This window comes from Pseudophryne corroboree, chromosome 9 (genome assembly GCF_028390025.1).
Source record: "Pseudophryne corroboree isolate aPseCor3 chromosome 9, aPseCor3.hap2, whole genome shotgun sequence".
Lineage (NCBI taxonomy): Eukaryota > Metazoa > Chordata > Amphibia > Anura > Myobatrachidae > Pseudophryne > Pseudophryne corroboree.
This window is the reverse complement of record NC_086452.1, coordinates 455,640,138-455,666,126: the sequence shown is the minus strand read 5'-3', so window position 1 is coordinate 455,666,126 and position 25,989 is coordinate 455,640,138. Positions and strand designations below refer to the sequence as shown.

At 46.9% G+C, this 25,989-nt stretch overlaps 1 protein-coding gene and 1 pseudogene across 1 annotated transcript in view; one reads left to right on the top strand and one right to left on the bottom strand.

Moving 5' to 3' along the window:
* PLXND1 (plexin D1) overlaps positions 1–25,989 on the top strand; it is a 199,299-nt gene that overhangs the window by 36,852 nt on the left and 136,458 nt on the right. The gene's annotated exons all lie outside the window — the stretch shown is intronic.
* LOC134963461 (5S ribosomal RNA) lies at positions 24,057–24,176 on the bottom strand (annotated as a pseudogene).

Sequence of the window (25,989 nt, the reverse complement as noted above, 5' to 3'; positions counted from 1 at the left end):
GAAACAATATAACCCACCCAAATCTAAGTCTCTCTGCACATGTTACATCTGCCCCACCTGCACTGCACATGGTTTTGCCCATTAGCTAACAAATTTGCTGCTGTGATGAGGTCTGAATTACCCCCATAAGCAGATACACATAAACAATTGGGGTCTATAGACATTAGTGAGTGTGGGCATATTCTCCATCCTGTGCACCTAATAGTTTATGTGCCCTCACACATTGTACCAGCCACACAGTATACCAGCTTGTGCCCATGCACAAATACTGCCCCTGCGGAAACCATACGTACATACGAAGTTCTAGAGCATTATTAGGAAGTGAGACGTATTGAGTAGTGCGGTGGGTACATTATGTCATGACAGGTGGAGCTGGCATTTATGATGCGGTGTACCTTGGCGTACAGCCCTCCTGCTCTGTGAGCACCTGGTAGGCTCACCTGCCGCGTGCACACTGGCACTCCGCGCTGTGAGAGGTTAATGTACGATGCCACCTGTTGTACGTGACAGAAGACAGAGCTCCCAGGCACCTGTGCCGAGTGTCATATGCAGCTGCTCCCAGCTCCTGATAACGTGTGAACAGCAGCGTCAGCCTTCCTGGAACCGTCACACAGTGTCTCTGGATCCATCTTCCTGCCGCTGGCCTGACACTAATCTAATGAGCGCTGATAAAAAGCCTGATAGTGCCCCTCAGCGTGGCCATGTCTTCTGCTGAGTGTCAGAGTCCTGCAGCTCCCACCACCCTGAGCACCAGACCTGTAGTGCAGATCGGTGTGTAAGTGGCTGCAGCTGGACCTGCGCCACCTGGCCCTGATCCCCGGGCACAGATGAATCTCTGCACCATATGGATATGCAGGGCTGGTTACAGCAGAACATCTGGGTCTTGCTTGATATGGGAATTAAATACAATCAAATTGGATATTAATAGTATTTAAAAAATAATAAAATGATTCATAAAAAATATAAATTTATGTGCTGGTGTTCCTGCTACCCTGGTGTTCCTGCTACACTGGTGTTCCTGCTACTCTGGTGTTCCTGCTACCCTGGTGTTCCTGCTACCCTGGTGTTCCTGCTACCCTGCTATCCTGGTGTTCCTGCTACCCTGGTGTTCCTGCTACCCTGGTGCATGTTCCTGCTACCCTGGTGCATGTTCCTGCTACCCTGGTGTTCCTGCTACCCTGGTGCATGTTCCTGCTACCCTAGTGCATGTTCCTGCTACCCTGGTGCATGTTCCTGCTACCCTGGTGTTCCTGCTACCCTGGTGCATGTTCCTGCTACCCTAGTGCATGTTCCTGCTACCCTGGTGTTCCTGCTACCCTGCTACCCTGGTGCATGTTCCTGCTACCCTGGTGTTCCTGCTACCCTGCTACCCTGGTGCATGTTCCTGCTACCCTGGTGTTCCTGCTACCCTGGTGCATGTTCCTGCTACCCTTGTGCATGTTCCTGCTACCCTTGTGCATGTTCCTGCTACCCTGGTGTTCCTGCTACCCTGGTGCATGTTCCTGCTACCCTGGTGTTCCTGCTACCCTGGTGCATGTTCCTGCTACCCTAGTGCATGTTCCTGCTACTCTGGTGTTCCTGCTACCCTGGTGTTCCTGCTACCCTGGTGCATGTTCCTGCTACCCTGGTGTTCCTGCTACCCTGGTGCATGTTCCTGTTACCCTGGTGTTCCTGCTACCCTTGTGCATGTTCCTGCTACCCTGGTGTTCCTGCTACCCTGGTGCATGTTCCTGCTACCCTGGTGTTCCTGCTACCCTGGTGCATGTTCCTGCTACCCTGGTGTTCCTGCTACCCTGGTGCATGTTCCTGCTACCCTGGTGATCCTGCTACCCTGGTGTTCCTGCTACCCTGGTGCATGTTCCTGCTACCCTGGTGTTCCTGCTACCCTGGTGCATGTTCCTGCTACCCTGGTGATCCTGCTACCCTGGTGTTCCTGCTACCCTGGTGCATGTTCCTGCTACTCTGGTGTTCCTGCTACTCTGGTGTTCCTGCTACCCTGGTGCATGTTCCTGCTACCCTGGTGTTCCTGCTACCCTGGTGTTCCTGCTACCTTGCAACCTTGGTGTTCCTGCTACCCTGCTATCCTGGTGTTCCTGCTACCCTGGTGCATGTTCCTGCTACCCTGGTGATCCTGCTACCCTGGTGTTCCTGCTACCCTTGTGCATGTTCCTGCTACCCTGGTGTCCCTGCTGGTGTTCCTGCTACCCTGGTGTCCCTGCTGGTGTTCCTGCTACCCTGGTGCATGTTCCTGATACACTGGTATTCCTGCTACAGTGGTGCATGATAAAGCTAAATATTTATCGTATATAATACCCTTTATGAGGTCTAAGAACACTGTACGCTATCTACGTATGAAGTACCGTAAGGGTACGCTAGTTGCGTAACAATCGCTTTGCCGTGATCGAGACGCTCAAGCGTCACGTTCACTCACGGCCAAGAGATCACAGGCAGGCACGTTATTGGCTGTTAACTAAAGTAATGATTCGCTATAGCGTAGCGAACGCTCGGGACCACGAGGAGATCACCAGCGGAGCTGACGCTCACTATATTAAACCTTTGTATCTAAACCATAAACAGTGTATTGTGCAGTAAAACCTTAGTGTAATGTTAGAGAGTAAATGCAACACAGTATAACCTTATTACCTTAAAAGCTGTTTGAGCGTCACCGACGCTCTGAGAATACTTAATACTATAAGAAACACACAGATACCGTGCTCAGGGTCCAACGCCTAAAATATATATTATGAATGCTATACTTGCAAAAGAGTTAAACACAATACAAGTCATACACTACAATATAACATAGACTACCTAACCAGATAACTACACAGGAAATACAATACAATACAATTTAAGGGAAAATGAGTGAGAAAGAGAAGGAGAGAGAGAGAGAGAAATTGAGAGAGATTGGCCCACAATAACAAGAGAGAAACAGTATGATTACGGAGAAAAACTTACGCACAAAGGAAACGATCGCATGCGCCTCTGGACATCCAGCTCCCGATTTTCAGCAATGATAATCGTTGAAGAGTAAGAGCTGGATGTGATCGGCCTTTCTATTTATGCCCCACACACAATGCAATTCAATGGTCCCTACAATCTCATTGTTCATTGGACACAGGAATTCGGCTTCGCATTATAACAAAAGGTCATAGGTTGATTCATACAGGTGGGCTGTGACTATTTCCAACAGCTCAGGTGGGAGGGAAACTGGGTTTCCCGCCGCATGGGTAATAAAGTGCAAATAAAGTAAATGTTCATAAACTTCTTATGTCCATAACTATTCGCACGAGCGATTGATCTGCTTCAAACCAACACCGGAATATTTCTAATTAAATATTCTTCCGATGGATACTAAACACCACTGTATTACTCCTGTCTGACCCTTCGTATCAAACAAAGAGGGATTTCTCTGTTCATGAACATTCTATATTAACCAAACTTGCAGAATCTATCAAAGGGACCATGATCTACAAAATACATTATATAGTGAAAATATGTAATGATTGAGTCGCACGCTACGATCGCATAAACTCTACTGTAAATACGCATACCATGCGCCTGCGGGTGCCCGCGACTGTGAGTATGCGCACGTACGGGAGAGCGTACGCACGCGCAGCACGGACCTGTGTGAGGTGCAAATATGGTAGTGTGCATAGAGATATTTTTCTGACTTTGACAGTCCACCCTTTGGCAGTCAACAATAACTGCCACTTCCTGAAAACATTTCAAAAAGAGAAAAATATATGTTAGGGGTTAATACATTTACATGGTTGGGTAAGGGAGGAGAGGAGATGGTAGGAAAAGGGTATGACCTAGTGAGATAGCAGAAGCATGTGTGTATGAATCCGTGCTTGGGGGTCATGTATCATCGTGCCGTACGTGTTTTAAATCAAGCTTCGAGGTATTGCGAAGTATACATGTGAATTCCTTCTTATCCCGTGGTACGGGTCTGTGGATGGGCTGTCAAACTTTACCGAGCTCTTTTCGGCTTTGGTTGTAACAAAATGGGGGAGCACATTTTAGTTGATGATACATGAATGGGGGAGATATGTGATTGCTGATATCTGTGCCTGTATTCCCTATCGACTATGTGTGTCATTACCTGTGGGTTGTAGAAATGAAGAAAAGACATAATTACGGTAAATGCGGTGGTATTCTATGTCAGGTAAATGTACAGTCGTCGATTGAGGTCTTGTTTGGTGTCTGTTGAATGCAGTCTTCTTTGTGCTTTTGCCCATAAGGTGCGAGCAAAAGCTGTCAATGTCCATAGATTTACAAAAGTGTTGGGCTAGCGTAATTTTAAAATTTCTAGGGAAACTGGGGATCCATGGCATAGTTCATCAAAAATCTGTGTATCAGGTTGTCAAACTTCTTCTTTAATCCCTCTGTTGTCTGTATATCGGCTCATCAAATTCCTCGTCCAAGTGGGTCTTGTTACCTTGGAGAAAACGGAAAAACAGGTGAAAGAAACGGACCGTAGAAATCGCATTTTCATCACATCATTGTTTCTACATTTGGGTCATAAATCAAGTCCAGGTTAATTACAGTTTCCTCACTCCTTAAACTCATTACCCTTGTACGGTGTTTGCACTTCATTAAAGCCTGACCGCATCTAAATATCAATCCAATCGATATGACAACACCTAAGATACATAGGAGAAACTTCCCAACATCCATTATGACTCCTTGTGCCCAGTCTCCTAAACCAGAAAACCAATTTCGCGGGTTCAACCATGACACCCAACCAGTCAGCTCATTACCTACAGCAGCAAGAGTGAGATTGTGTCTCCTGCGAAATTCCCACTTCAATTGGAGAATATCGTCCATCTTTTGGTCTATGACCTCGACCGGATCCTCGGTGCTATTCGTAATATATGTGCAACATTTCACGCCGTATTGTGTTGCCAGTGTGACACAATATCCGCCTGTCACTGCTGTGAGGTAATTGAGAACCATTCTATGCTGTACCAGTTCTGTTTTGTAAGCCTGAAGTTCTCTTCCAGTATACCTAAACGTGTCATCATACATTTCAGTGATATTATCTAACAAATTGGCGAGCGCAGAAATGTATTTATAATTCAGCACTCCTCTAGCGGTGCGGGTGAAATCTAACGCGATTAAGAATTGAATCCCGGTGGATTCACTTATCAGATCAGAGGCCGGATGCTCTGTCTTCTCTATCAGGTGCCTTTAACAACGTGCTCGTAATGGGTGTGAGTATAAGGAGCTTGGGCACCACGGTGTATGTCTTTCATTTTGTCATGTGATACAGTCATTACTTCAGGCAGTACTTTTCCAATATAACACAACCCTTCAGAGTTTGGGGCAAGCCACTTGTACGCCTTTCTCCCGCATATGAAATATGCATCATCGGGGAGAACATATGGGACGGAGTAGGACATAACCATATTACACACCTTCCATGTGAAATCTCCTAACCCTAATTCTTCCATCTGCTTAGTACACGTATCAGGTTGTACGATATGTGCACAGTATCCTGGTGATACCTCTCCAACTTTAGTAATCCTATTTCCTAAGGTATACCTATACCGGAAAGATTTTCCTCTACTGGCTATGTGGCGTACAAGCTCTGTATCTGTAGGCATTCTATCTGCTCTATGCGAAAAGGTCATGGTGTGGTTACTCCATGACACTTCCCAATTTCCCGGTTTTCGGGGATTGGAGATGTTGAAACATAATAGGGACCTATCCACATGGTATTGGTGGAGCTTCAAACTAGGAGGGCTGGAGATATTAAACCTCCGGTCCACCGGTCTCCCACCATTTAACTCAAGTACCTCCTCTATCGTTAAAGGAAATGGTACTAGCCCTGATTTGCTATGACCTTGAGGTACTTGAGAGCATACCCAACAATCTGTTTTATTTAACACACTACCCACTAAAGAGTGATAGTCACTCAAGGGATGCCGGTCCATATGGATATTAAAACTGGATTGGCATTTCTTAATGCACCCATCCTCAATGACATTGTTACAGAGCCTACAGATACAGTTTTCTTCAGCTAACAATCCTTCACAATTCCTTCTATGGTCAATGCTATCGGATCATTTTCTGATACTCGCCTTTGCTTGTTGATTATGTTGTTCTCGGAAAACTACGCCTCCATCTTTATCATCAGAACCCATTCCAGAACCTCTCTCGACCTCCATGGTACTCTCGCCGGAACAGACTGCTCTTGTCAACATCATGGTCAACAGGAAAATCCGGATCACAGTCTCTTGGGGCAAGTCCATCTTATAGGAGGAGACGAAGAAAAATGAGAGGGGGAAAAAAAATAATTGAGGGAGATGGGATGGGAAATTGGAGAAAAACAATAAAAGGGAACAGGGGATCGACAACTGCTTTTGGTCTTGTGATTTTTAATGCTCAGGTGCCGCCTCAGTCCTCCTGGAACAGACACTCTAGTGATACAACCTCTACCGTCTGTTCCTTATCACAGGACTTCTCTGGATCAACGACCTTTTTACAGTGGGACGAATGAACCCAAGTCTCTCTCTCAGCAACCTTCAATGCTGTAGTGCTAGTCAATAAGACCTGGTATGGTCCTTCCCATCTGTCAATAAGGCAACCTGAGCATAGAAAATTCTGTATCATTACATAATCCCCAGGTTCAATGTCATGACAATTACTATCTGGTAAATCAGGGATCACTAACTTCAGATTATCATTTTGATTCCTCAACTGTTTACTCATGTTAATCAAGTATTTTACAGTTACTTCATTGTTACACTTCAAATCATCCTGAGGGTTAATCATAACATGCGGTTGTCGACCAAACAAGATTTCAAAGGGAGACAGATTAAGAGGGGACCTGGGAGTGGTTCTGATGCTGTACAGTACAATGGGTAAAGCTTCTGGCCATGTCAATCCTGTCTCTGCCATCACTTTACTCAGTTTATTTTTAATAGTGCTGTTCACTCTTTCCACTTTCGCACTCGCCTGTGGACGGTATGGAGTATGCAGCTTGCTATCAATTCCCATCAATTTACACATTCCTTGAAAGACATCACCTGTAAAATGGGTACCCCTATCACTTTCGATAATTCTAGGGATACCATATCTACATACAAATTCCTGCACAATTTTCTTAGCAGTAAACATAGCGGTATTTGTGGCCGCCGGAAATGCTTCGACCCAATTTGAGAAAACATCTATACAAACAAGTACATATCTCAAATTTCGACAAGGGGGCAATTGAATGAAGTCAATCTGTATTACCTGGAAAGGGCCGCCGGCAGGTGGGATATGGGATGGTTCTGTAGGTATTGCCTTTCCAATATTCTTTCTCAAACAGGTAAGGCACGACATGGCTCTTTTACTCGCATGAGAGGAGAATCCTGGGGCGCACCAATATGCTCTTACCAACTTGCACATCCCTTCCTTGCCTAGATGAGTCAGCCCGTGAGCTGCCTCAGCCAAACATGGAAGGTATGTTCTGGGGGCCACCGGTTTACCTTGTCCATCCGTCCAGAGTCCTGAGGACTCCTGGCCATATCCCTTTGCCTTCCAGACTGCCTTTTCCTGTGTGGAACACAAATTTTGCATCTCACACAACTTCTGTGTGTTGATGGTATTAAATACCATCAGTTGTGTGGTGTCTGTCTGTCTGGGGGTAGCAGCTGCTAACTTAGCTGCTTCGTCTGCTCGGCTGTTACCAAGCGATACTGGGTCTTGGCTATATGTATGTGCTTTACATTTGATAACAGCCACTCTGTCGGGTTCCTGTATCGCTGTTAGAAGCCTTTTTATGTGAGCTGCATGCGCTACCGGTGTACCAGCTGCCGTCATGAAATTTCTGAGGCGCCATAGGGCTCCGAAATCATGGACTACCCCGAATGCGTATCTAGAATCGGTGTAGATATTGGCTGATTTGCCCTTAGCCAATTCACATGCTCTGGTTAGGGCGACCAGTTCAGCAACCTGGGCTGAGTGAGGTGGGCCTAGCGGTTCCGCTTCTATGGTGCCTTGGTCATCTACGACTGCGTATCCAGTACACAAGTCTCCCGAGTCTGACTGTCTATGACAACTACCGTCCGTGTAGAACGTAAGTTCTGCATCTTCCAGTGGGTTGTCACTGATGTCAGGCCTTGCGGTAAAATTTTGGGTCAAATATTCTATACAATCATGAGTGTCTTCCTTTGTATTAAATCCTCCTTCCCCAGTACTCTCATCCTCCACCCTTTGGGTCTGTCCAGACACACTTGGGAGATATGTTGCAGGATTTAATGCACTGCATCTCCTTATGGTGATGTTTACGGGGGCCATTAGTGCCAATTCCCATCTTGTAAACCGCGCTGATGAGACGTGCCTGGTTTGGGCAGAATTTAACAAGGCTGACACTGCATGCGGTGTATGAATTGTGAGGTTGTGACCTAGCACGACGTCTTCGCTTTTCGTTACTAGCAATGCTATCGCAGCAACGCTTCGCAAGCATGTGGGGAGGGATCGCGCTACCGTGTCTAGCTGAGCGCTGTAATATGCTACTGGCCTGCTGGCATCACCGTGCTTTTGGGTTAGTACGCCTGCCGCGCAACCAGCACTTTCTGTTCCGTATAGTTCAAAGGGTTTCCCATAGTCCGGCATACCTAATGCTGGTGCCTGCGTTAGGCACTGTTTAAGTCTCTCAAATGCTGCCTCAGACTCGTCTGTGTGCGAAATCCGATCAGGTTTGTTTGAGGAGACCATCTCCTGCAAAGGTAACGCTAGGATGGAAAACCCTGGGATCCAGTTACGGCAATACCCACACATTCCTAAAAATGTTCTGATCTGTTGCTGGGTTTGTGGCAGAGTCATGTCTCTAATTGCTTGAATTCTATCAGCGGTCAGGTGTCTCAGTCATTGTGTTAAACAGTGTCCCAAATATTTTACCTTAGTTTGGCATAATTGCAACTTGTCTTTGGAAACCTTGTGTCCTGTGTCTGAAAGATGAAACAGGAGCTGTTTCGTATCCTTCAGGGATGCTTCCAATGAATCAGAACACAGTAGTAGATCATCCACGTACTGTATTAATACTGATCCACTCACTGGTTGGAAAGACTGTAAACAATCATGCAAAGCCTGAGAAAATATACTTGGGCTATCTATGAATCCTTGTGGTAATCGAGTCCATGTGTATTGGACTCCTCTGTATGTAAATGCGAACAAATATTGACTGTCAGGGTGCAGAGGTACCGAAAAGAAAGCGGAGCAGAGGTCAATAACAGTGAAAAATTTCGCAGTGGGAGGGATTTGCATTAGGATGACAGCTGGATTTGGCACTACGGGGAACTGACTCTCAACTATTTTGTTAATCCCCCTTAGATCCCGGACGAGCCCCCAATTGATAAAGCTAAATATTTATCGTATATAATACCCTTTATGAGGTCTAAGAACACTGTACGCTATCTACATATGAAGTACCGTAAGGGTACGCTAGTTGCGTAACAATCGCTTTGCCGTGATCGAGACGCTCAAGCGTCACGTTCACTCACGGCCAAGAGATCACAGGCAGGCACGTTATTGGCTGTTAACTAAAGTAATGATTCGCTATAGCGTAGCGAACGCTCGGGACCACGAGGAGATCACCAGCGGAGCTGACGCTCACTATATTAAACCTTTGTATCTAAACCATAAACAGTGTATTGTGCAGTAAAACCTTAGTGTAATGTTAGAGAGTAAATGCAACACAGTATAACCTTATTACCTTAAAAGCTGTTTGAGCGTCACCGACGCTCTGAGAATACTTAATACTATAAGAAACACACAGATACCATGCTCAGGGTCCAACGCCTAAAATATATATTATGAATGCTATACTTGCAAAAGAGTTAAACACAATACAAGTCATACACTACAATATAACATAGACTACCTAACCAGATAACTACACAGGAAATACAATACAATACAATTTAAGGGAAAATTAGTGAGAAAGAGAAGGAGAGAGAGAGAGAGAAATTGAGAGAGATTGGCCCACAATAACAAGAGAGAAACAGTATGATTACGGAGAAAAACTTACGCACAAAGGAAACGATCGCATGCGCCTCTGGACATCCAGCTCCCGATTTTCAGCAATGATAATCGTTGAAGAGTAAGAGCTGGATGTGATCGGCCTTTCTATTTATGCCCCACACACAATGCAATTCAATGGTCCCTACAATCTCATTGTTCATTGGACACAGGAATTCGGCTTCGCATTATAACAAAAGGTCATAGGTTGATTCATACAGGTGGGCTGTGACTATTTCCAACAGCTCAGGTGGGAGGGAAACTGGGTTTCCCGCCGCATGGGTAATAAAGTGCAAATAAAGTAAATGTTCATAAACTTCTTATGTCCATAACTATTCGCACGAGCGATTGATCTGCTTCAAACCAACACCGGAATATTTCTAATTAAATATTCTTCCGATGGATACTAAACACCACTGTATTACTCCTGTCTGACCCTTCGTATCAAACAAAGAGGGATTTCTCTGTTCATGAACATTCTATATTAACCAAACTTGCAGAATCTATCAAAGGGACCATGATCTACAAAATACATTATATAGTGAAAATATGTAATGATTGAGTCGCACGCTACGATCGCATAAACTCTACCGTAAATACGCATACCATGCGCCTGCGGGTGCCCGCGACTGTGAGTATGCGCACGTACGGGAGAGCGTACGCACGCGCAGCACGGACCTGTGTGAGGTGCAAATATGGTAGTGTGCATAGAGATATTTTTCTGACTTTGACATGCAGTTTGAGAAAAGGGTTGTGCCCCTCTCTATAAGAGTGTCTCTCCTGGTACATTACACCAGAGTCTATGTTTACTAAGTGGCAAGACTGCAAAGCTGATGATTTTTTCTTGTCCATGGGATTTCAAATAGCAATAATATTGAAAGAACCATTGTGTTTCAGATCCGCCACTTATACCCCTTTCACATCGCACAAATAACCCGGTATCGACACGGCATATTACCGTGTCGAAACGGGTCAGTGTGCGATGTGAAAGCACCTTTTGCCGAATTAGCGGGTCACCTGACCCGGTAATTCAACCCGGTTAAAAAGAAGGGTTATACCCGAGTTGAATACCGGGTCAGGTGCAGTGTGAATGGGAGCCGCGTCGATGCGACACGGCTCCCATTCACAGCATAGGGAGAGGCGGCACAGGAGGTGAGCTTATCTCCCAGCGTCGCCTCCACCCCCGCCCCTGCTGCTGCTGCTGCGCCCCCCCGCTGCTATGGCAACCGACCCGGTATATTGCCGGGTCGGAAAGCCAGCAGAGAAGAGCAAATGCCGGATCCCACCCGGTAAGGACACGTTTCTCTTACCGGGTGGGATCCGGCATTTGCGATCTGAAAGCGGCATCAGTCAGTAGCCTCTGATGTCCTTTTTCTGAATCAGGTTCTGCTATTCCCAGTTAATGGTTCAGTTTGGATCCTCTAGAACAGTAGTTCCCAAACACGGTCGTCAGGGCACCCCAATAACAATTCAATTGTTATATCACGCCCAATCTCCCATCTAAAGAGACGGGAGATTGCGGGGCGATATTGAATTAATCCTTTATAGCGCGGTTATTGCACCCAAAGTGCTGGGTGTGTATAGCACAGAACTACAGCCCCGCAAACAGTCCGGACACGGCTGCATTGTCCGGACTGCACCCCAATGCTGCCGACACACCTCTGATCGCCCCGCGACCGCCTCTGCCTTTCAATCAGGCAGAGGCGATCGCACAAGTGAGATGGCGTTGCATCTCACCGTGGTCCAATTGCATTAAGCGTTAACAAGATATAAATCTGAGATGCATAAGGAGAGATAAATGACCAGCCAATCAGCTTCTAACTGTCATTTTTCAAACACAGCCTGTGACCTGGCAGGTAGGAAGCTGATTGGCTGATCATTTATCACTCCTTATGCGTCTCAGATTTATCTCTTGTTAAGGCTTAATACATTTGGGCCACAGTGCACACTTCACCGGCCTTCAGCCTGCGTACGCTGCAGCGACCAAGTCTGAATTAGGCCCTATATAATTGTGTAGAAAATCACAGTCCTCCCACGGCCAAGACACGTGAGTCCCTCTAACTGAAACAGAACATTCTTGACAGTCAGACCCAAATGGCGAGACGTCTTAGGCACCACCCTGCTGCGGGATGTTCCTCTGGTGGGGCACAAGTCTGTGCCCGCCATATAGTCAGTGTATATACATTGTAGACTTGCCATGGCATACTTGCAGGACAATACAGTGAGGCACAGTTCCAGTATAGGATCCAGAAAGAAGAGATGGACCTTATATAAGAGATTTCAGAACATCCTCCAGCTCACCCCAATAATTGAATGAATAACATTAAATAGTGCACTTCCCAGGCACCCCAAATCAGCTTACAGCTGCACAACATGCCTGCTATGTGTAGAATAGGGGGTATCTGATTATATTGCTCCGTTACTCTGGCTGTAGTGTCACCATTGTCCGTAACAGCCGTAAGCCACCATCCCTGCTCCCCTCTCTCTGGCAGGATCGGCAGACAGCTGTGAGGATACGGGGGATGTGTCCCACTGAGTCTGTGATCCATTCACACAACTGGAAACATCTGTGGCCGGGAATCCTGGAAAGCGCAGTGTGTGGGGCCAGGACGGTACATACTGCCACACCAGCCACTAATACATTCCTTCTCCCCATGCCCAGAGTTAGGAGATCCAGGATAATCTCTGTCTGGGCCTTCAATGGGAAAGCAATCCTACTACAGCAAAACAATTCTCTTGTATATATGGGGGAGATGTACAAATTCTTGGAGAGAGATAAAGTACCAACCAACCAGCTACTAACTGTCATTTTCAAACACAACCTGTAACATGACAGTTAGGAGCTGATTGGTACTTTGGGGTCTATTCATGAAGCAGTGAAAAGTGTGGAAAAGTGAGCCAGTGGAGATGTTGCCCATGGCAACCAATCAGTATTGAAGTAACATTTATAAATTGCATACTATACAATTGTACGGAGCAGCTGATTGGTTGCCATGGGCAACTTCTCCACAGGCTCACTTCTCCACTCTTATCACTGCTTCATGAATAGACCCCTTTATCTCTTTCCAATTTGTCTCTCTAAGGTTTAGTACATAGACCCCAAAGTGCCAGCCAATCAGCACCTAACTGCCATGTTGCAGGCTGAGTTTGAAAAATGACAGATATGCCCTGATTAGTTGGTGCTTTATCTAGGTAACAAATCTATTAAAGTGCAGTAACTGGACATCAGCAATGAATAAAATATATGAGGTAACTAATACCGCTTTCACATCGCAATGCCGGATCGCATCCGGGAATTGGAAACGGGTCCTTGCCAGGTACGATCAGGGGGCGGGGACGGAGGCGGCGCTGGGAGATGAGATGATATCCACGCCACCTCTACCTATACTGTGAACAGTTCCTGAGTCGCACACTGACCTGGCAACCGGTTCACACTGCACCAGACCCGGGAATAACCCTTCTTTATTCCCGGGTTGAAATTCCGGGTCAGGTGACCATGGAATTCGGGAGTGACCCCTTTCACACCGCACAGTGACTCACGTCCACCCGGCAATATACCAGGTCGATACCGGGTTATTTATGCAGTGTGAAGGGGTATAAAAGACTTCTGCTAAACTAGAGGTAGGTAACATGCAGCACTGATGTGGAACTATACATCCCAGCATGGCCTGCCAGTTTTACTAAAGCTTTGGCAGTGCATGCTGGGATGTGTAGTTCCACAGCAGCTGGAGTGCCACAGGTTTCCTACCCCTGTTCTAGACCAGGGGTCCTTGACATATGGGAAACAAGAATGGGGACTAGATGCATCATTGCTTGGAGAGTGATAAAATGGAAAGTGATAAAGTATCAGCCAATCAGCTCCTAACTGTCATTTTTCAAACACAGCCTGTGACATGGCAGCTAGGAGCTGATTGGCTGATACTTTATCACTTTCCATTTTATAACTCTCCAAGCGATGATGCATCTAGCCCAGGGTTTGAATAGTCCCCATGTTTTGTTTTGGAAATATATTTCCCAACTATTGTACTTGGATTACAGAGTAGCACTTTTGTTGCAACTGTCCTGTTTTCGATAGGACAGTCTCCTGGCTGTACATGGGGTAGCACAGTGGTTAGTATTGTTGCGTCAAACCAATGGTATCATAAGATTCTATTCTGACCAGGGAGTGTGTGTGAGTTTGTATGTTGTGGAGGTCTGACGTGAATGATTACATGTTCTCTGCCAGTGTAATGTGCTTACTGCTATATAAATAAGTAATAAGAAACATTGGCCCTCATTCCGAGTTGTTCGCTCGCTGCTATTTTTAGCAGATTTGCTAATAGGCTAAAATCCGGCAGTTCTGCGCATGCGTATGCACAGCAGGGCGCACGCGCTCAGCAATTTTACACAAAACTATGCTATTTTACTCACGGGCGAACGAAGCTTTTCAATCGCTCTGCTGATCGTACTGTGATTGACAGGAAGTGGGTGTTTCTGGGCGGAAACTGTCCGTTTTCAGGGAGTGTGCTAAAAAACGCAGGCGTGCCAGGTAAAAACGCAGGAGTGGCTGGAGAAACGGAGGAGTGGCTTGTCGGACGCAGGGCGTGTTTGTGACGTCTAACCAGGAACTAAACGGACTGAGGTGATCGCAATCTAGGAGTAGGTCTGGAGCTACTCAGAAACTGCAAAGAATTATTTAGTAGCAGTTCTGCTAATCTTTCGTTAGCAATTCTGCTATGCTAAGATACACTCTCAGAGGGCGGCGGCTTTGTGTTTGCATTTCTGCTAAAAGTAGCTAGCGAGCGAGCAACTCGGAATGAGGGCCATTATTATTATTATAATAGCCAGCAGCACCACTGCACTTCCCATTATTGTCTAGAAGTAGGCTTACCATATTGGGGGTCATTCCGAGTTGATCGCTAGCTGCATGTGTTCGCAGCGCAGCGATCAGGCTAAAAAACTGCACTTCTGCGCATGTGGCGCAATGCGCACGCGCGACGTACAGGCACAACGAACTATGTAGTTTTGCACAGGGTCTAGCGATGCATTTCAGTCGCACTGGTGGCCGCAGAGTGATTGACATGAAGTGGGCGTTTCTGGGTGGCAACTGACCGTTTTCAGGGACTGTTCGGAAAAACGCAGGCATGCCAGGGAAAACGCAGGCGTGGCTGGGCGGGTGTGTGACGTCAAATCCGGAACTGAATAGTCTGAAGTGATCGCAAGCGCTGAGTAGGTTTTGAGCTACTCTGAAACTACACAAACATTTTTGCAGGCGCTCTGCGATACAGGCAGTCGCACTTCTGCTAAGCTAAAATACACTCCCAGTGGGAGGCGGCATAGCGTTTGCACGGCTGCTAAAAACTGCTAGCGAGCGATCAACTCGGAATGACCACCATTATCCCGTTTAAACCGAAACAAATGAATTACACAGGTTCTGTGGCTGCTGACCTCAATCCTGAATTTCACCTGGTTTTAATCAGTCACAGAACCGGTGTAATCCATGAGTGTCCCAGCTTAAAGGGATAGTATGGTAAACATGTCTAGAAAAGACCTCACCATCTACAAGTGCCACTTTGGCTGGGTACACACAAGTAATACCCAGTCGCGGTCCTCAAGACACCCCAACAGTTCAGGTTTTAGGGATATCCCTGCTTGTGCACAGATAATATAATCAAACTGACTGAGGTACTAATTAAGTCACCTGTGCCTAAGCATGGATATCCTTAAAACCTGGACTGTTGGAGTGCCTTAAGGGCTACGTTTGGGAAGTCACACCCTAGTTGCTTTCGAATGAATTAGTTATAACGAATTAGCTGACACTATGGGGGTCATTCAGATCTGATTGCTGCTGTGCATTTTTGCACTGCGGGCGATCAGGTCATAACTGCGCATGCGTATGCACCGCAAAGCGCACACGCAACGGACAGCAACACAGGGCATCGCCGGTCAGCGACGGGATGGTGCGAAAAATCTGTTCGCGCGGGCGTACGCAAGAAGATTGATACAAGGAGGTCATTCGTGGGTGGTAACTGACCGTTTATTGGGAGTGTCCGGGAAAACGCAGGCGTGCCAAAGCGTTTTCAGGGTGGGTGTCTGATGTCCGCTCCAACTCTCATCGCACTGTAGGAGTATGTCCTGGGCTGCGCAGACACTGCACACAGTGGAATTTAGCAGCTCGGCATACACATAGCATCGCACACTTGCACAGAGAAAATACACTCCCCCTGGAGGTGGCGACTATCTGAACGCAGAACTGCAAAATCGCAGCCCAACGATCAGATCTGAATGACCCCCTATATTTGCGTTAGTTTGGGACCGTACGACAGTATTATACATTATCCGAGCTGGTTGCTGCGTATGACAGTAACAGAGCTTCAACTTATGTTTACAGTAATTGTCAGAAACTTTTTAACAAACAGTAATTTTACAAATCCCGGTGACCCCATTCCGTGATGGAACACTCAGGATTACATGTTCAGGGATTTGGGAATCCTACAGCATAACTGCAATGGAATTTTCTAAATTTAGTCGAAACGCTTCCCATGGCTGAGAGGGAAAGGGGGGTTAGGGGGGCTGCATCCTGATTACAGATATGCCATATGTAGGAGGGGATACAGGCGATGCGAAGATTTAAACGGCTATTACTATATTACACAGCGGACGGTAGGAGAATATGGGATTATTCTGGTGTTATGTGATCGGTATAGTGTTGTGGTCGACACAGGAAAGGTCGACATGAGATTTTTTTGTTTGTTTTTTGGTGTCGTTTACTCTGTAAAATGACCGGGAACCCCAATTAGTGCACCGCGTCCCCTTGCATAGCTCGCAGGTTACTATTCCCAATCATACTCCACGTGGAGGGTAAAGGATGATAAAGTTGAGAATGAAAATAAAATTGTAAAAAACTCATGTCGACCATATACTGTGTCAGCCATTGCCATGTCAACCTTTTGACAATGTTGATCTTAGTACTGTTGACCTATCATCCGGATTCCGCCTTGAGGACTGCGTTTGGGATCCACTGCTCTAGTTTAAAGTATAAAGCTAGGTACACACTATACAATTATTGGGACGATTTGCAGATAATTGGGACATTGGCCTGATGTATCGTATAGTGTGTACGAACGATCGTTTCCGCGCTTCGCCGATAATTCTGGAAATTCTTGCCCAAACACACGAGCGATCAATTTTGTCGTCCCAAAATAAAAATCTCGGACGCAATCTCCCGATATCGAACAGTACATGTGCGTTCTCAATAATCTGCCCATATTTCCTATGTTTTCCTGTCACTATCTCATCCTCTTGTGGGCGGACATATGCAGCGTGATGTGGCAGAAAATTGTTAACTTTAAAAAAGTGTGTATCTCGGATATTGGTGCCTACAATTTCCCGAAAAATCATCCGATTGTCGGGCTGACCCCCCAGTAAATCTGACAGTGTGCATACCTCCCAACATGACCCTCTCCAGGAGGGACAGAATGCTCTGCTTCTGGACTTCCTTCTTACTGTGTGATTGCCATCACCTGTGGGGAAACACCTTTCTTATCCATTACCCTGTTCAACACAGGTGCCGGCAATCATAAATTAAGAGAAAAATCCAGGAGCATAGCATTGTGTCCCTCCTGGAGAGGGTCATGTTGGGAGGTATGAGTGTGTACCTAGCTTAAGTTCTCCCCCTCGGTCCTCAGGACCCCAAACAGTTCATGTTTTCTAGGTCACCTCACAGAAACACAAGTGAAATAATTAGATCCACCTGTGGCTCTTTTAAAATATGTCACCGAGTAATGAGTACACCTGTGCACCTGCTGGGTGACCTGGGAAACGTATCAGTGAGTTATGGGTACACCTGTGCACCTGCTGGGTGACCTGGGAAATGTGTCAGAGAGTAATGAGTACACCTGTGCTCCTGCTGGGTGACCTGGGAAACGTATCAGTGAGTAATGGGTACACCTGTGCTCCTGCTGGGTGACCTGGGAAACGTATCAGTGAGTAATGGGTACACCTGTGCTCCTGCTGGGTGACCTGGGAAATGTGTCAGGGAGTAATGAGTACACCTGTGCCCCTGCTAGGTGACCTGGGAAATGTGTCAGTGAGTAATGGGTACACCTGTGCACCTGCTGGGTGACCTGGGAAACATATCAGTGAGTAATGGGTACACCTGTGCACCTGCTGGGTGACCAGGGAAACGTATCAGTGAGTAATGGGTACACCTGTGCTCCTGCTGGGTGACCTGGGAAACGTATCAGTGAGTTATGGGTACACCTGTGCACCTGCTGGGTGACCTGGGAAACGTATCAGTGAGTAATGAGTACACCTGTGCACCTGCTGGGTGACCTGGGAAACGTATCAGTGAGTAATGACTACACCTGTGCACCTGCTGGGTGACCTGGGAAACGTATCAGTGAGTAATGAGTACACATGTGCACCTGCTGGGTGACCTGGGAAATGTATCAGTGAGTAATGGGTACACCTGTGCTCCTGCTGGGTGACCTGGGAAACGTATCAGTGAGTAATGAGTACACATGTGCACCTGCTGGGTGACCTGGGAAATGTATCAGTGAGTAATGGGTACACCTGTGCTCCTGCTGGGTGACCTGGGAAATGTATCAGTGAGTAATGGGTACACCTGTGCACCTGCTGGGTGACCTGGGAAACGTATCAGTGAGTAATGGGTACACCTGTGCACCTGCTGGGTGACCAGGGAAACGTATCAGTGAGTAATGGGTACACCTGTGCTCCTGCTGGGTGACCTGGGAAACGTATCAGTGAGTTATGGGTACACATGTGCACCTGCTGGGTGACCTGGGAAACGTATCAGTGAGTAATGAGTACACCTGTGCACCTGCTGGGTGACCTGGGAAACGTATCAGTGAGTAATGACTACACCTGTGCACCTGCTGGGTGACCTGGGAAACGTATCAGTGAGTAATGAGTACACATGTGCACCTGCTGGGTGACCTGGGAAATGTATCAGTGAGTAATGGGTACACCTGTGCTCCTGCTGGGTGACCTGGGAAACGTATCAGTGAGTAATGAGTACACATGTGCACCTGCTGGGTGACCTGGGAAATGTATCAGTGAGTAATGGGTACACCTGTGCTCCTGCTGGGTGACCTGGGAAATGTATCAGTGAGTAATGGGTACACCTGTGCTCCTGCTGGGTGACCAGGGAAACGTATCAGTGAGTAATGGGTACACCTGTGCTCCTGCTGGGTGACCTGGGAAATGTATCAGTGAGTAATGAGTACACTTGTGCTACTGCTGGGTGACCTGGGAGACGTATCAGCGAGTAATGAATACACCTGCGCACCTGCTGGGTGACCTGGGAAACGTATCAGCGAGTAATGAGTACACCTGTGCACCTGCTGGGTGACCTGGGAAACGTATCAGTGAGTAATGAGTACACCTGTGCTCCTGCTGGGTGACCTGGGAAACGTATCAGTGAGTAATGGGTGCACCTGCTGGGTGACCTGGGAAACGTATCAGTGAGTAATGGGTACACCTGTGCTCCTGCTGGGTGACCTGGGAAACGTATCAGTGAGTAATGGGTACACCTGTGCACCTGCTGGGTGACCAGGTAAACGTATCAGTGAGTAATGGGTACACCTGTGCACCTGCTGGGTGACCTGGGAAACGTATCAGTGAGTAATGGGTACACCTGTGCACCTGCTGGGTGACCAGGTAAACGTATCAGTGAGTAATGGGTACACCTGTGCACCTGCTGGGTGACCTGGGAAACGTATCAGTGAGTAATGGGTACACCTGTGCACCTGCTGGGTGACCTGAGAAACGTATCAGTGAGTAATGGGTACACCTGTGCTCCTGCTGGGTGACCTGGGAAACGTATCAGTGAGTTATGGGTACACCTGTGCACCTGCTGGGTGACCTGGGAAACGTATCAGTGAGTTATGGGTACACCTGTGCACCTGCTGGGTGACCTGGGAAACGTATCAGTGAGTAATGAGTACACCTGTGCACCTGCTGGGTGACCTGGGAAACGTATCAGTGAGTTATGAGTACACCTGTGCACCTGCTGGGTGACCTGGGAAATGTATCAGCGAGTAATGAGTACACCTGTGCTCCTGCTGGGTGACCTGGGAAACGTATCAGTGAGTTATGGGTACACCTGTGCTCCTGCTGGGTGACCTGGGAAACGTATCAGTGAGTAATGGGTACACCTGTGCACCTGCTGGGTGACCAGGTAAACGTATCAGTGAGTAATGGGTACACCTGTGCACCTGCTGGGTGACCTGGGAAACGTATCAGTGAGTAATGGGTACACCTGTGCTCCTGCTGGGTGACCTGAGAAACGTATCAGTGAGTAATGGGTACACCTGTGCTTCTGCTGGGTGACCTGGGAAACGTATCAGTGAGTAATGGGTACACCTGTGCACCTGCTGGGTGACCTGGGAAACGTATCAGTGAGTAATGGGTACACCTGTGCACCTGCTGGGTGACCTGGGAAACGTATCAGTGAGTAATGGGTACATCTGTGCACCTGCTGGGTGACCTGGGAAACGTATCAGTGAGTAATGGGTACACCTGTGCTCCTGCTGGGTGACCTGGGAAACGTATCAGTGAGTAATGGGTACACCTGTGCTCCTGCTGGGTGACCTGGGAAACGTATCAGTGAGTAATGGGTACACCTGTGCACCTGCTGGGTGACCAGGTAAACGTATCAGTGAGTAATGGGTACACCTGTGCACCTGCTGGGTGACCTGGGAAACGTATCAGTGAGTAATGGGTACACCTGTGCACCTGCTGGGTGACCTGGGAAACGTATCAGTGAGTAATGGGTACACCTGTGCTCCTGCTGGGTGACCTGGGAAACGGGAGCTGTTTGAGAAACACCTGCTCTAAGGCTACAAAACCGAGCCCTCAAAGACCATCTATTGCCCTAGCTCAGAGGTTCCCAATCGCGGTCCTCAAGGCACCCCAACGGTCCTGGTATTAAATGTATCCATGCTTGGTCACATGTGACAATTAGCACCTTAGTCAATTTAATTTAACCATCTGTGCTGAGCTATGGATATACCTAAAACCTGGACTGTTGGGGTGCCTTGAGGACCGCGTTTATTATTATTATTGTTATTATTACCAGTTACTTATATAGAGCACACATATTCCGCAGCGCTTTACAGAGCATATTTGGCCATTCACATCAGTCCCTGCCCCAGTGGAGCTTACAATCTATATTCCCTATCACATGTACACACACACACATTCACGCTAGGGTTCATTTTGTTGGGAGTCAATTAACCTACCAGTATATTTTTGGATTGTGGGAGGAAACCGGAGTACCCGGAGGAAACACAAGCAAGTACGGGGAGAATATACAAACTCCACACAGTTAGGGCCATGGTGGGAATCGAACCCATGACCTCAGTGCTGTGACGCAGTAATGCTAACCACTACACCATCCGTACTGCGTTGGGAACCTCTGCCCCTAGCTGTTAAAATACTTTATTCTAGGTCACAGGTTCTCTAACTCGGTCCTCAGGACCCCACACAGTGCATGTTTTGTAGGTAACCCAGCAGGTGCACAGGTGTATTAATTACTCACTGACACATTTTAAAAGGTCCACAGGTGGAGCTAATTATTTCACTTGTGATTCTGTGAGGAGACCTGCAAAACATGCACTGTGTGGGGTCCTGAGGACCGAGTTTGAGAACTTGTGTTTTAGCTAATGCTGAATGACCGTGCTAGCTCAGCAGTGATCATTTAGTCCAGGTAAGAAGAGACAATTCAGGGTCTTACTCTGTAACAAGAACCTGTGGGCGATTCTGCTATGGGACACAGGATAATTTGATTAATTGATTAATGCAATAAATTACAGCAACATACAGTATGTACCCTGTGACACAGAGAAGATTAGCTGAAGGCTGCATAAGCCTGAGGCCATATAAGAGCCCAGTTTTTTTGTGATTGGTTGTCTATGACTAAGCAGTTGCTAGGTAGTTATGGTTTTCTGTTGGATTTTTCCCATAGGATTATTGGGCTGTCCGTCAAGGTGTTTAGGGGCTGGGTTTAGGATAGTATATAATCCAAGGTCATGTGCCTCAGACTTCCTCTTGCCATTTTGGATGCCCTCCCGCCCTTCCTGATTCGTTTTCCTTTTTTCTTGTTCTCTTCAGCTGGCTCTTGACAGCCAGATTGGCGGGAAGTCGCTACCAACCAGCGGTCAGATGGGCATAAGAGGTTAAGAGGTCATTGTGGGGCACCCTCTTTAGAAGGACGGCAGGTGTGTCCTTCCCTTGTGGGTGGACATTTAGACGTTCCCCTGCTGGAACAGAACGTTTGCCAGAGATAAGAGTGGTGAGGCCAGCACAATGCGGGTTATGCAGGAAGGAGGCGGTGTTGTTGGTTAGTCCCCTCCTTGGTTTTTGGATTTCATCTAAGTGACTGGAGCTGGTGTCTGGTAGCGATTTTTCCTTTGCCATCCTCCAATCTAAAATTAATTCACAATCTAAAATTAATTCCAATTCCAATTATAGTTTAAAGAGTTGGTCAGCGATCAATAAATATCGTCTGACCTTTAACTCCAGCTACCGTGTCCGTGTCTTTATTTTGGTGTGTTGTTTTATTTTAGTGATAAGCTAGCTGAAAGAAATGTTTATGTCAATCGCAATAAAACTATGGGCGCCTTATAGGAATTCTATTACTTTGTGGACATTCACTTTCATTTCACTCACATACTTTTTTTTGTCTGATAATAGGATGTCTGTAATGTGATGAGCGATCCTATACTTTCCTGGGTGGCAGCAGTGATATATATATATATAGAAACGGGGGGGATAGGGGTATCGGCGACCTGTGTTGTTACAATGTAATCACTAAAATTATAATTTATGGGCCTAAAAATATATATGAACAAAAACAAGTTTTAATAGTATATAAGAATGACATATAAAATCTGTAGCACAAATAAAAGCATATAAAATCTCTATAAAAGGTAGGAGATCTGACTTAACTTAAAAATAGGCAGGGGGTCAGTGCAGGGAACCCAATGCGTTTCGTCACATCAGACTTCTTCAAAGGGTAGGGACAGAATGAGATCTCATGCCTATTTATACCCCTACATACTAGCTCAGGGGTTGTGACATCACAATTAGTCAGGTTATTCAATTTAGACATCTAACATTAAAATAATCAAGGTAACTACTTCAAAACGTGGCAACAGTCAATATGGATCAGTGTGAATCATGAAAAACTGATGTTTTCTAAGTCCAAAAAAGTATTGTACAACGTGAAAGAGAATGTAGAAGGGTAAAGTGTGGCACTTCCGCCACACTTCCGGTGATGGAGGTCGCGGGTCACGTGTCTCCGGGCACTTCCGCCCCACTTCCTGTTCGCATCTGCGCATGCACCGGCGGCGATCCCCGGTCTCTGCGCATGTGCCTGCAGCGGCTCCTGGGTGTCATCAGTCTATACTGAGTTCAATGTGTAGTTCATGTCGCTCTTGTCGGTTCTCCACAGCGGCCATTTTTTCGTGGGGAAAGTCCATAAGGCTTATAGGAACTGCGGCGGCCATTTTAGAGGAGTTTAGGACACCCATACTTCTTTCATTACCTGTGTCCATGGCAACGGTTCCATGTAAATAAAACAAAAGAACAAATGGTAGTAAAGCGTATATTATAGTTTTTACACGGTTAAAACCGGTGGTAACTAATAAGTGAAATATAACAGATTACTCTATAGAGGCTCATACATACAACTACATTAGTATGTGTTTCGACACAATTATATGTGTATATATAGTAACCTCTCCATTAAAATCTATACAGGGATATGTTAATTAGTGATCTCTCAGGTGACTCTAAAGTGAAATTTGTGTATCAATACGCATGTATATAATGCAATTATACTATAATGTAACTCATATAATGCAATTAAAATATAACATAAATAAATAAATACAAGGTAATAGAATATGTGCAAAATAGGACCAGATGGATAATTAAATAATTAAATCATTATTTAAAAGTGCAATCCGTGATTATTGTGAACATACATAGTGCCAAGTGATATTTGATCGGCCACTAGTTAAATTGACGTCATTTGTCAATACTTACAGCACCCGATCTTCCCAGGTGGTCCCCCTCCCTGGTACTGATCAGGCCCCAAACACTGCTTAGCTTCCAAGATCGGACGAGATTGGGCGTGCCAGTGTGGTTTGACTGTACGCGAGAGTAAGACATCGTAACACCAGAGACCCGATCGCTAAATGACACTCGAGACCAGGTGGCTTATTTCTTTATTCATTAAACTGCAATAGTGTAATTAATATAACCAAAGGGAGTTGTGAAAGTGTGAGGAGCAAGATAATAAAGCAAGGAGTGCTGAAGGATACTGCACCTCATAGGAAAGGTGCGATCTCGTATCCTTCATTTAGACCAGTAGGTTGCAGGGTGTGTAACGGGAAAATTTCTCGTCTCGAGAGTTTGTTCGCAAGGTCACCTCCTCTCTCTCCCAGACCCACATGCTCAATTGCCTTAAACGTGAGATCCTCTGGGTTAGAGTTATGCTGTAATGTAAAATGTCTGGAAACTGTATGGCTCTCTGACCCTGTTCTTAATGTTCCTTATGTGTTCCTGGATTCTCATTTTCAAGGGTCTCCTGGTCTTGCCTACGTACTTAATTTTACACGTGCATTCCAAAAGGTAAATCGCGGACATGGTGTTGCAGTTCATAAATTGTTTAATGGTGTACTCTTTCTTGTCTTCCATATCACTGAAGGTTTTTCTATTCCGATGTAGATATTTACATATGTTACATTTCCCACACTTAAAAGAACCTACACATATATATATAGGATTCAGACTGGTGACCTATGCGCATGCATCTATTTTGGAGCCTGATATTAAACAATTGTGATTCCTCTACATTACACCAGTGTGCATATTGGTCATCAGACAGAAAGTGTTGTATAGGTATAGGGCATTTTTTGGGATGCCATTTTCCAATTTCATCTAGAAACGCCTATTTCAAAGAATCTGTGTCACTATTTGAAGTGATTCAGGTGAGAGTCTTCAGGACTAATCCGAGGAATGAACGTGTCTACTCATTTATAATATAACTAGGTGCTTCATCGCGCCCTACGGGCGCTCTTCACACCGTCGCAAGGGGCTACGCCCCCTTAACCCTTGCATGCCTTTCTGGGGTTTAATATTTGTATTATATGGAGTATTACCTGCATTCCTTTGTTAGTGGTTAAATATTGCACAATGAAAGGGCGTGCGATGGTGAAGGAGGCGCAGCCCCTTGCGACGGCTTATACAGCACCTGCAGGGCACGATGTACAGAATGTAGCGGGTGCGGGGGGGACTGCGGATGGTGTCTGTAGATGCTGCGGGTGGAGGGGAGGCAGAAGTGGGGGTGGGGGTGGGGCCCGGATGGGGAAGGTTCGGGAGGTGCTGCGCGTGGGGGAGGGGCAGAGGAGTGGGGGATGCAGATGGGGGAGGGGTCCGGAGGCACTGCAGGTGGGGAAGGGGCAGGGGTGCCACGGGTGGGAGAGGGGCAGGTGTGGGGATGTTGTGGATGGGTGAAGGGTTCCGGAGGTGCTGTGGGATGGGAAGGGACGGGAGTGCCAGGGGTGGGGTAGGGGACCGAAGGCACCATGGGTAGGGTAGGGGCAGGTACGGGTGTTGCGGCGGATGGGAAAGGAGGTCCGGAGGTGCTGCAGGTGGTGGAGGGGCAGGTGCGGGGGTGCCATTGGTGGGGGAGGGGTGGGTGAGGGGGGGACCGCTGATGGAGGAGGGTGTCTGCAGATGCTGCGGGTGGAGGGGGGCAGGTGTGGGGGGAGACATATAAGGGGGGTGAATGGTAGAAGGGGCCTGGAGGTGCTGTGGGTGGTGAAGGGGTGGAGGAGTGGGAGCCACGGGTGGTGTAGGGGGTCTGGAGGCACAGCATATGGGGGAGGGGTGGAGTGCCGCATGTGGTGGAGGGGAAGGTGCAGAGGTGTGGTGCATTGGGGAGAGGTCTGGAGGCGCTGCGGGTAC